The 13,102-nt window shown below is 35.9% G+C and overlaps 1 protein-coding gene across 2 annotated transcripts in view; it reads left to right on the top strand.

Annotated features, from left to right (window-relative positions):
• LOC101891914 (protein winged eye) overlaps positions 1-13,102 on the top strand; it is a 150,864-nt gene that overhangs the window by 124,680 nt on the left and 13,082 nt on the right. The window lies entirely within an intron of this gene.

Raw genomic sequence — 13,102 nt, 5'->3', positions numbered from 1 at the left:
AAAAAAAATATTTTTCAAAAATCTTTCCAAAATCTTGTTTAAAAATCTGCACATTTTTAGCTCTGTAAATTTTAACAAATCCTGAAAATCTCCCTAAATATATTCTTTAAACCCCTACGAGTCTAATTCTGAAAATCCTTAAATATATTCTTCAAAAATTCATAAGTTCAGATTGGAAAATCCTCCAAAAATTATTATGTAAAAATCACTGAAAAAAGACTCTGAAAGTCCTTGAAGAAATATATTCTCAAAAAATCCACGAAAGTAGCTCTAAAAGTCGTCTTTCAAAGAGGTAGGCTGACCTGCTTATATTATTTTACGCAATTCCAATTTTCGATCCAGTCGAGATTGAAAATGACAAATGTAAACAGAGTACATATTCGTATAATTTTAGAGAGGAAATTTGGACTTTGGACGACTTTCAGAACAATAATTATGTACTTTTGAAAGTAAAGTCCTTTAAGAGTAACGTCCATAATTATTGCACTGAAAGTCCTCCAAAGTACAAATTTCCTCTCTAAAATTATACGAGTATGTCCTCTATTTTGTCAAACTTCGCTCTTAATTTCATAAAAGTCATTTTCAATGGATAACCGTCCTATCTACATTTCATCCTTTACCCCCCTCGAGCCTATCTTAATATAATTTTCATTTCCAATCACGACTGTATTGAAAATTGGAATTACGTAAAATAATATCAGCAGGTCACGTGTTTCTTCGCCTGACATTTGGGTGTAATCTTATCAGGCTGCTGTTTTTTCTGATTCCTGATTTCATTTTCGGTTGATGGGCAATTTATGTCACGAACTTCGTCTTCTTCTCCTTTTAGTCATCGCTTCATAATTAAGGGTTTCAAATTCATTTTACACGCTTGTTTTGCTTCAATTATTCCAGTGTCGTCAGTGTTGTTGACGAACTGATTTCAGGAGTTGATGATACTCAACATAGAACATAGAACCATTGATAATAACGTAAATAGAAACACAAATATCTGTATGTATGTGTGTAGGCCTGTATTTAGGTACAGGAGATATAATTAGAAATATCCACATTGACATAGCTGTTACAATTCCCATGAGGGAAAGGGGGAGAGAGACACAATCACAGATATATTTTATTTTTGGGGGAGGTTGTTTTGATGGTGTTAGGAAAGGGTAAGATGGGTATTTGAGGTTTTTGTTTTTGGAATCTAGGCATAGATTCATTGTAGGTATCACAAAACATGTTAACTTTTCAAAATTGTAAATATTTAGGACCTGGAAAAGGTATTAAAACAGTTCGGGGTTTTAAGGTCTATGGGTTCTATAAAAATATTCTATCGAATCCAAGATTTATGGACAAAATAACTCCCAGATATCCGCCTTTTATGGTTTTGGTGTTCATTAAAAAATATTTTCAAAAAATCCAAATTTTATGATCGGTTGGTCCTTAAAATTATGTAAAAATCCTAATTTCATAATCTCTGAGTCCTCGAGAAATTTCCACGTTTATGGTCCCAACAATATCTTAAAATTTCTTTCCTGTAAAGAAATATCCTCATTTTATTGTCTCCGAGTACTTGAGAAATATTCACGCTTATAATCCTGACAATATCCTAAAATGTATTTCCTGTATAGTCTTCGAGCTCTTGAGAAATATTTACACTTATAGTCCTGACAATATCCTAAAATTTCTTTCCTCACTTATACCCCTGAAAAATATTCTGAGCCTGAGTTTCCTTAAAAAAATTATTCCTAAAAAATCCACTTTTATAGTCCCGATAGTCCCCCAAAGAGACCCTAAAACTTTGAAAAATAAAATCTCCTTCCAGTTGTCCATTTTCCTCCACACACAATATGGCCAGCTGGGTTTAAGACCTACGAACAGAAATCCAATAACCTGACAATAACACTTTAAATTACTTTACACCCAATCATCATTCGTGTATGGACACTTACTCACAAAAGTTCGAAATTGAAGTAACTCGAAATCACACACAGACACATACATACAAACACACACACACACACACACACACGATAGTATTACAACCACCCACCCACCCATCTATTGCACTTCACCATACATCCCTAGCAAATACCATTACAAACGAACACATTTGCAATCACTTCAAAATACTCTCAGCAAAGAACAACAACAAAAACCCTGAGCTCAACACCATTCCGGTGTTGCCATTTATCTGAGAAAGTCCCATTGGAAATTGGTCGAAGACGACGACCAAGCCGTCTATAGAGACGACCTCTCAAGCTCCTCTATAGAGACGACATCCAAGCTCGTCTATAGAGACGACCTCCAAGCTCGTCTATAGAGACGACATCCAAGCTCGTCTATAGAGACGACCTCCCAAGCTCGTCTAAAGAGACGACCTCCCAAGTTCGTCTAAAGAGACGACCTCCCAAGCTCGTCTAAAGAGACGACCTCCCAAGCTCGTCTAAAGAGACGACCTCCCAAGCTCGTCTAAAGAGATGACCTCCCAAGCTCGTCTATAGAGAGGACGACCTCCCAAGCTCGTTTATAGAGAGGACGACCTCCCAAGCTCGTCTATAGAGAGGACGACCTCCCAAGCTCGTCTATAGAGAGGACGACCTCCCAAGCTCGTCTATAGAGAGGACGACCTCCCAAGCTCGTCTATAGAGAGGACGACCTCCCAAGCTCGTCTATAGAGAGGACGACCTCCCAAGCTCGTCTATAGAGAGGACGACCTCCCAAGCTCGTCTATAGAGAGGACGACCTCCCAAGCTCGTCTATAGAGAGGACGACCTCCCAAGCTCGTCTATAGAGAGGACGACCTCCCAAGCTCGTCTATAGAGAGGACGACCTCCCAAGCTCGTCTATAGAGAGGACGACCTCCCAAGCTCGTCTAAAGAGACGACCTCCCAAGCTCGTCTATAAAGACTCCCTCCTGCTCGTCTATAAAGACTCCCTCCTGCTCGTCTATAAAGACTCCCTCCTGCTCGTCTATAAAGACTCCCTCCTGCTCGTCTATAAAGACTCCCTCCTGCTCGTCTATAAAGACTCCCTCCTGCTCGTCTATAAAGACTCCCTCCTGCTCGTCTATAAAGACCCCCTCCTGCTCGTCTATAAAGACTCCCTCCTGCTCGTCTATAAAGACTCCCTCCTGCTCGTCTATAAAGGCTCCCTCCTGCTCGTCTATAAAGACTCCCTCCTGCTCGTCTATAAAGACTCCCTCGAAATCGTCTATAAAGACTCCCTCAAACTCGTCTAAAAAAAGACTCCCTCGAACTCGTCTAAAAAAGACTCCCTCGAACTCGTCTAAAAAAAGACTCACTCGAACTCGTCTAAAAAAAGACTCCCTCGAACTAGTCTAAAAATGACTCCCTCGAACTCGTCTAAAAAGGATTCCCTCGAACTCGTCTAAAACAGACTCCCTCGAACTCGTCTATGAAAGACTCCTTTCAACTTGTTTATGAAGGACTTCCTCCCTACTCTTTCATTTTATTGCCCTGTTGTCTTTAGCAGTTTGGCAACCCTGCCACCATCGTCATTGTGCGGTAATGTCCGCAGAGCCCTTTTTGGTGTTGGGTGTGCAGTAACAACGTAAGGACCAGTCAGCCAAAACCTTTGGTTGACTGTCTGCCTGCCTGCCACTGCCGCTGCCTATTCAGCCAATGTTTGTTGCATTGTTTTTGTTGTTGTATTTGTGCAATATTGGTGATGATTGCTAGACGCCTGAGTGTTGTTGTTCCATGCAAGGAAGGAAGGTTATTGGTTGTTGGCGTGGGTATTGTGTGTGAGTGTGTGTGTGTGTGTGTGCTTTGCTGGTTGCTGCCTTTGTGTGCGTTAATAAAATAGTTCAAGGTCATTTGATTTTTGCTCATCACTAGTGTTTGCATTATACCAACACAGACACATTCTTACACACACACACATACATCCGAATCCTTTCACACAAAGAGAAGCGCGCGAGAACTTTCACCAAACATATCCTCAGCTTAAACACATATACATACACACAGTTGAGCCTCAGCAATCCATACAAAATGTTGTCTAACGGCGCGTCGCATTGCTGTTAACTCCGTCGATTTATTTCCTGGTTGTCGCATTCGGCCCTGCCATTCGATTGTTTGTTTTCCACCGTTGTTTTTTCTCCTTCTCTTGTGTTCATGAATATTCTCCTCAGACATTTTGGATTTGCATAGACATAAAAAGGCATCGATTTTTTTCTGTGAAAAAGAGATTAATTAAAAAAATAGATAAAATTTAATTTGGGAAATTTAAAAATAAGGAATTAAAAAAAAACAAAAGCAAATGGTGTAATGGTGTTGCCGGGTTGTGTATTTAATTGTTTTCATTAAATTTTTCCCCAGAATTCCTTTTTTAAATGTGCAACTTCACCTGGATTTAAAAGCGTTCGGTAATAAAAATAGCTGCTGGTCCCAGCTATTTCCAATATTTGGGTTCCTTGTTGTGCGTGAGTGAGTGTGTGTGTGTGTACATGTGTGCGTATGTGCAATAAATGAGTTTCGTTTCCTTTGTGACATATGGAATAATTGAGTTGTTTAAATTTAAAGCATACTTTTAGGCGTGCAATTTAACATCAACCGTTTAAAGAAAGAATAACGAAAAAATATCTAAGGAAAAATAAAGTTAATTTAATATTTTGTTAATAAAATAAATATTTAAAAATATATCGCGTTAACGGAAAGTGAATTAGCATTCTCAAATCATTGATTCTGCGAAATTTCCAAATCATTGAAAGCTGAAGTGTTGTATATACTTTAACATTTCAAGGTAATTTCATTGAAAATTTGGATTTATCTGAAATGCTGTGCATAATTTAGAGTTCTTTGAAAAAAAAAAACAGTGCCATAAGAGTGAATTTTTAAAGAAATTTTCTCACCGAATAAAACGGTTTCAGAGTCGACATTATTTTTTAAGTATTTTTACCCTTTAGAAGTTTTTTTCGGATAAACATATATATGGGAGGTATATCCAAAACGGAATCAATCTCGATAAAATTTGGCAAATATATTTCTGAGCTGTATTTGATATATTTCCCTGAATATCGTTGTTACGGAGTGCATATTACGGCTGAGGTTAACAAATATAACAAATCGGATGAACAGTATATGTGGGTCCTATAGCTATATCTGAACCGATCTTCACCAAATTTGACATACTAGCTTCTAGACTCAATTCGGTCGTAAGTGCCACAATAAAAGTTAAATCGGACGAAGTTATGGGAGCTATATCCAAATCTGAACCGATCTCGATAAAATTTAGAAAATGTATTTCTGAGCTGCATTTGATATATTTCCCCAAATATTGTTGTTACAGAGTGCATATTACAGCTGTGGAGGACAAAAATAACAAATCGGATGAACAATATATATGGGAGCTATAGCTATATCTGAACCGATTTCGATCAAATTTGGCATACTTATTTTCAGGCCTAATTTGGTTGTATATGCAAAATTCCATACTATTCGGGCTGATATTTCACGTTTGGTGCACAATGAAAAGTAAATCGGAAGAAGATATATATGGAAGCTTTATTTAAATTTTTACCGATTATCTCCAATTTCAATAGGGTTCGTCCTTGGGCCAAACAAATGATTTGTGCAAAATTTCATCATACATGGACAGACGGACGGACGGACATGCATAAATCGACTCAAAATGTGATTCTAGGCAGATCATCAGGAACTATTGGTCTATCTCGTTTCCTTTTGCCTGTTACAAACAAATGCACAAAGACATAATATCCTGACCACCTTGTGGTGTAGGGTATAAAAATGTGAGTCCCATCAATTTTTTAAGAATTTTTCTTATAACACCAACTACCCAAGAATCGTAAAATTTTTGATCATATTTTCGAATCTTACCTACGATTGACATAAATATTACAACGTGCCAGATTTAGACAATATCGACTACTTCCTATACTTTATATAAGTTATGTGCAAAATTTTAATGTGAGGTATCAGATATAGCGGACCGAAGTATTCCATTTTCATACCTCAATTAATACAGACAAAAATATTTGTATGTGTAAAATTTGAAGGAAATCAAATATTTATATGAAATTTTATCCGAAATCATCAATTTAGACATATTCATATCAGATTTTTGGTTAAGAGAAATATTTAAGCATTGCAAGTTGTAAAAAATCGTCGAATTGTTTCGCAAGTTATGACAGATATAAGTATTGGGAATTGTGACCCTTTGTGGGTGAGGTACCAGAAGGGGTTCGTAGTTATAGAGAGTGATTTGTTAAGAGCTTGATAACTTTTTTTAAAAAAAAAACGCATAAAATTTGCAAAATCTCATCGGTTCTTTATTTGAAACGTTAGATTGGTCCATGACATTTACTTTTTGAAGATAATTTCATTTAAATGTTGACCGCGGCTGCGTCTTAGGTGGTCCATTCGGAAAGTCCAATTTTTCTTCGGAAATGTTGTCTTCCAAAGCTGAAATAGTTGTTGGCTTATTTCTGTAGACTTTAGACTTGACGTAGCCCCACAAAAAATAGTCTAAAGGCGTCAAATCGCATGATCTTGGTGGCCAACTTACCGGTCCATTTCTTGAGATGAATTGTTCTCCGAAGTTTTCCCTCAAAATGGGCATAGAATCGCGAGCTGTGTGGCATGTAGCGCCATCTTGTTGAAACCACATGTCAACCAAGTTCAGTTCTTCCATTTTTGGCAACAAAAAGTTTGTTAGCATCGAACGATAGCGATCGCCATTCACCGTAACGTTGCGTCCAACAGCATCTTTGAAAAAATACGGTCCAATGATTCCACCAGCGTACAAACCACACCAAACAGTGCATTTTTCGGGATGCATGGGCAGTTCTTGAACGGCTTCTGGTTGCTCTTCACTCCAAATGCGGCAATTTTGCTTATTTACGTAGCCATTCAACCAGAAATGAGCCTCATCGCTGAACAAAATTTGTCGATAAAAAAGCGGATTTTATGCCAACTTTTCTAGGGCCCATTCACTGAAAATTCGACGTTGTTGCAGATCGTTCGGCTTCAGTTCTTGCACGAGCTGTATTTTATACGGTTTTACACCAAGATATTTGCGTAAAATCTTCCATGTGGTCGAATAACACAAACCCAATTGCTGCGAACGGCGACGAATCGACATTTCACGGTCTTCAGCAACACTCTCAGAAACAGACGCAATATTCTCTTCTGTACGCACTGTACGCATTCGTGTGGTTGGTTTAATGTCCAATAAAGTAAACTGAGTGCGAAACTTGGTGACAATCGCATTAATTGTTTGCTCACTTGGTCGATTATGTAGACCATAAATCGGACGTAAAGCGCGAAACACATTTCGAACCGAACACTGATTTTGGTAATAAAATTCAATGATTTCCAAGCGTTGCTCGTTAGTAAGTCTATTCATGATGAAATGTCAAAGCATACTGAGCATCTTTCTCTTTGACACCATGTCTGAAATCCCACGTGATCTGTCAAATACTAATGCATGAAAATCCTAACCTCAAAAAAATCACCCTTTACATCACCTTCACAACAGATCTTGTGTTAGTAAAAATGTTTGCATGTGTAAAATTTGAAGAGAATTGGAGGATTATTTCGCTTTTTTTGATCATTTTATTCTTCAAAATCTTGAACCCTATGTGGGGGAAGTGCCAGAAGAAATAGTCCGATCTCTAAAATCTTTGTAGCAGTTCTTGTGCTGATTAAAATATTAAGATGTGGCAAGTCTGATATATTAATTAATATCGGATATTAATTTCGCGTTTTGTGAGCTTCATGGAAATCAAAATGCGTAGGAGGTACCAGAAGGAGTGGACCGATATATCCCATCTTCACAACAGATCTTTTGTTAGTAAAGGTATTAAAATGTGTGAAATCTGAAGATAATCAGATGCTTATTTCTTGTTTGATGAGTTTTATGGGGGTAGGTACCTGAGTGAGTGGACCGATATATTCCATCTTCACAGCAGATTTTGTGTTAGTAGAAATTATGGGATGTGTGAAAAATGAAGAGAATTGGGTGGTTATTTCGGATTTTATACTCGTTTTGGTTATTCAAAACTTTGACCCTTTGTGAGAGGAGATCTTGTGTTGATAGAAATCTCGAGATAGGCCAAGACTGGACTGCTTGATGGAGTGGACCGATATTGTCCATTTTCGCACCTGACCGAGAACTGAGCCAAATATTAGGATTTGCAAAGTTGGAGCAAAATCGGATTATCCTTTATTTTTCTGTGCAGCATTTTTTTTTTGAAATTTTTTTTTACCGGAAGAAGTTGGACGATTTTGCCCATCTCCGAATTCGATTTAAGTTTGACAATAATATTATGATGTACCAAGTTTGGATCCTTTGAGAGTTATCGTTCGCATCAGCCAGCCAGACAGACTGACAAACATTGCTAGATCGACTCCAAATGTCCTGAAACGGATTTGGTCCAAAGAGACCTAGGGTCAAGAATTGCACGAATGAGCTACAACGCAGAATTTTTGATGAATGGGCCGTTGGAAAAATTGTCGAAGATCGACTTTTTTATTAAAAAAAATTGTTCAGCCACGATGCGTACGTAATTAAGCGGAATTGTCAATTTTGGAGTGAAGGTCAGCCGAAAGCATTGGCAAAGCTACCAATCCGTAAAAAGTCATAGGTTGATGTGTTCATTGGACCATACTTCCTGAAATATGCTGCGAATCTTAACATTAAAACTGTGAATGGTGAGAGCTACCGTGAGATGATATGCAATTTTTCGTGGAAATTTCGGTGAAAACTTTATTTCTCGTTCGGGACCTGTCAATTGTGCGATTTACGTCTGAAGACAATTTTTTTTTTTTTGAGAGACTATGTTGGAAGTCATATCTATACAGACTCGCTCGCTATAATTAGTTGGGGTCCCTTTATAAATGGTTAAGGATACAAAAAGGACTTAAAAATGTTTTTTTTAATTTATTGAATGAAAGCATAAAATGTCGGAAACCGCATCAAATTTTAGAATAAGTTTAGATTTGTTCGACTCTGTCACCTTTGGCACGAATTATGACCTTCTAACGGCCAATAAAACCGACACACGCTGCCCGAATGTTGCCCTGCGTTATTTTGGCCCATTCCCGGCCAAGCGCTTGCTTGAAGTGATCGACACTTTGGTATTTGTTGCCAACCTTGCTTTCCAAAATACTCTAGACACAATAGTCCAACGGATTGGTATCCGGAGATGTTGGTGGCCATTGTGCGCTGGAAATGTCTACGTTTTTGTCTGTTGATTTTATATGTTTTCAGTCTGAGTCAATATCTCCCATAAAAAACTTGATTTTTTGGGAAAGTACCAAAGAGAGAACTATTCCAGATCAAAATTGAGTATGAGTCTCTGAACAAAAGAAATGTCTAAACTTAATATGTAGCATGAAAAAAATAGTATCAATTTTGGTTTATAAATAAAAAAAATTATTTTCGACAAATTTGGCATACATATTTTTCCGAATTTGCTGCAATTTTTTTTTTTCTTAGGCCATATGCAAATTCATGCTAGTAGATATTTATTGATGTTATTCCTTGAAAATTTTGAAATAATCTTTCAAAATTTCGTATTGTTTAAAACTTACAAAACTACTTTGCCAACAATTTATTGTTACATTAAATTATTTGCCAGCCAAGTGACGCGCTATGACCTTCAACTCAATGTTGGTGGATGTTGCAAATGTTAGTGACATTTAAAAAGGAGAAACAAATGTTTGTGCAACGCTATCGAAAATATTCATTTTGTGTCAAGGTTAGCGAAACAATCGCTGCTGCATTTGACGATGATGAGGCTCTCCCTCTCTCTCTCTCTCTCTCTCTTTCAAGGATATGAAAGTTTTTCGCCTTTCTTCTTCACGATGACCTTTTGCGTTGTTGAGTTTCTTCTTGTGAAATTGATCAGATTAAGTGATGGAATTTCACGTGGGTCTTGTTGCTTTAAAATATACACAAAAAAACTTTAAATGAAACATATTTATGTGTGGATGTATGTATGGGAGATAATTCCTTTGTGTGGATGTGGATTTCGAAGGGTGGGTGGTATGGGGATGGATATAGGTTTTTGTATGGCATACACAAAGGTGTTGCTTTTATTTAATTATGGCATTGCATACTTTTGTGCATATAATTGGGGTATATTGTTGTATATTGAAGTGTGTATGTGTGTATTTAAAATGTTTAATATTTATAATGTTAAATCAAGGGGAATAATTAACACACAATTGCATACGAGAGGGGGAGAGAGGGAGCGCGCGAGAAATAGGGCATTTCAACATGAACCATTGAGGTAGGAACTTTTAACTTTGAAATTAAAACTATTTTTTAGAAGATTTTACTGATTGAGAGACATTGGAAGGGGATCAGAAAGCAGGATTTTTTTTATAATAAGAAGAACTCAAAATAAAAAAAATGGAAAATTATTATTGAAATTGTGACGAAAACCATCAAATTCACTGGGAATTTCCCATAAACCAGATTGGCTTTTGGACAGTGAAATTATTAGAAAATTTCCAGCGAATTCGGAAAAAGTGCTAATTTGGTCGAAATTTATAAAAAAAAATAAACCAAAATTGATATTTTTTATGATACCTATGAAGTTTACACATTTCTTTTATTCAGAGGCTCGTAATGAAATTTGATTTAGAATATTTTTATCTTTGACATTTTCGCCAAAAAATATTCGCAATATTCCATTCGGCAAATATTGAAAAATGAGCTTGGGGTAAAGCCATTGAAATTCCAAAAAGTGCAAGAACTCAAAGAGATAAAGAGTTGCTTCGCAAAAATATTCTGGAGGGTGTGGGATAAAAAAAACTTCAACAAAGTCGAACGCCATAATTTTTATATATTTTAAATGTTATTGAATGAAAGCAAAAAATGTCGGAAATAGCATCAAATTTTAGAATAAGTTTAGATTTGTTCGAATTGGTCACCTTTGGCACGAATTGTGGCCTTCAAACGGCCAATTAAACCATTGCATGCTGCCCGAATGTTGCTCTGCGGGATTTTGGTCTATTTTCTTTCTGTTTCGGTGTAAGTTCTTGCACATTTTGGAATTTTAATGGCTTTACACCGATCCCATTTTTCAATATTTGCCGAATGGAAAATTGTGATATGTCAGCTCACGAGCCATTTTCGGCCGCGGGTTTCGATCAATTCGCTTCTTTACTTTTCGAACCATTTCTGCGGATGTTGCTGTTTTCTTCTGTCCACTTCCTTGATGTCAGGCTGCGTTACCACTATCACGGTAACGAGCGATGGTACGAGACACAAAAGATTTATTCACATTTAAATTCTGGAGTGCTCTAATAATAGCCACTTGTGGTTTTCCCGCCAAATATAAAGAAATCATACTATCACGTTTGAAATCCATTACGGATAATATATTTTCTGGAAAATTCTCACCAGAATGCTTTTGTACGCTTGTAAACAATATAATGAGCTGTCACTGGAATAATTTGAACAGCTGTCGGACGGGTGGCTTAGAAATGACAGCAGTTTGAAGTTGGTTGCAGTTTTTTCATCTCACCCTGAATATTCCTGAGGTTCCTTTTAAAAGTTATTTTTAAAAAAATCGGGTTTATATTCCTTAGGGTCCTTTTAAAAGTTATTTTTAAAAAAATCGGGTTTATATTCCTGAGGTTCCTCAAAAAAAATTACTTTTAAAAAAATCTAGATTTATATGCTTGCGGAACCCCCAAAAAAATTACTTTTAAAAAAATCTAGATTTATATGCTTGCGGAACCCCCAAAAAATTTTGTTTTAAAAAATCCACGTTTATGTCCTTGTGGTTCCTTCAAAAATTATTTTTTAATAAATCCACGTTTATAAGGATACGGGCCCTTCAAAAATTATTTTATAATAAATCCACGATTATAAGCATATGGGTCCTTAAAAAAATATTTTTAAAAAATACACTTTTGTAAGGATATGGGTGCTTCAAAAATTATGTTTTAAGAAATTCACGTTTATAAGGATATGGGTTCTTCAAAAATTAAGTTTTAAAAAACCCACGTTTATAAGGATATGGGTCATTAAAAAATTATGTTTTAAAAAATCCACGTTTATAAGGATATTGGTCCCAAAAAATTATTTAAAAAATCCACGTTTATAAGGCCCTTCAAAAATTATTTAAAAAATCCACGTTTATAAGGTCCTTCAAAAATTATTTTAGAAAATCCACGTTTATAAGGATATGGGTCCTTCAAAAATTATGTTTTAAAAAATCCAAGTTTCTAAGGATATGGGTCTTTAAAAAATTATTTTTTAAAAAATCCATGTTTCTAGGGATATGCTTCCTTCAAAAATTATTTTAAAAAAATCCACGTTTATAAGGATATGGGACCTTCAAAAAGTATATTTTAATAAACCCGCGTTGGGTCCTTAAAAATTATTTTTAAAAAAATCCAAGTTTCTAAGGATAGGAGTCCTTAAAAAATTATTTTTAAAATAATCCACCTTTCTAAAGATATGGGTCCTTGAAAAATTATTTTTAAAAAAATCCAAGTTTCTAAGGATATGGGTCCTTCAAAAATTATATTTAAAAAAAATCCACGTTTATAAGGTCCCTCAAAAATTATTTTAACAAATCCACGTTTCTAAGGTCCGTCAAAAAAATATGTTTTAAAAAATCCGCGTTTAAAGGATATGGGTCCTTCAAAAATTATTTCCAAAAAAAAACATTCAAAAATCCTCGTTTATCCAGAAGCCAATATAATTTCGTAAGAATCTACGATTATAGCTCTGCAGGGTCTTTAAAAGTTATTCTTGAAATCCCCCCTTTTACAGCTTCCGGATACCTCAAAATTGAGCTAGAAGATCGCGATGGCCCTTTAAAAATTATACTAAAACACCACTCATAAAATTTATAAAAACAGTCCAGATTGGCTGAGAAATATAAAACTTTCGTAAAAAGTATATTTTTATTGCATACTTTCAGGCTATTTTAAAAAATATATATCCACGTTTATGTCTTCGTGGGACCTTCAAAAAATATTTAAAAAAATCGTCGTTTATATCCTTGTGGTTCCTTTAAAAATGATTTTAAAAAAATCCACGTGTATATCCTTGAGAGTCCTTAAAAAATTATTTACAAATCCAACTTCATATCCTTGTGGGTCTTTCA

The sequence above is a fragment of the Musca domestica genome, unplaced genomic scaffold, assembly GCF_030504385.1.
Source record: "Musca domestica strain aabys unplaced genomic scaffold, Musca_domestica.polishedcontigs.V.1.1 39, whole genome shotgun sequence".
NCBI classification, from domain to species: Eukaryota; Metazoa; Arthropoda; class Insecta; order Diptera; family Muscidae; genus Musca; species Musca domestica.
This window is presented reverse-complemented; position numbering and strand designations above follow the sequence as displayed.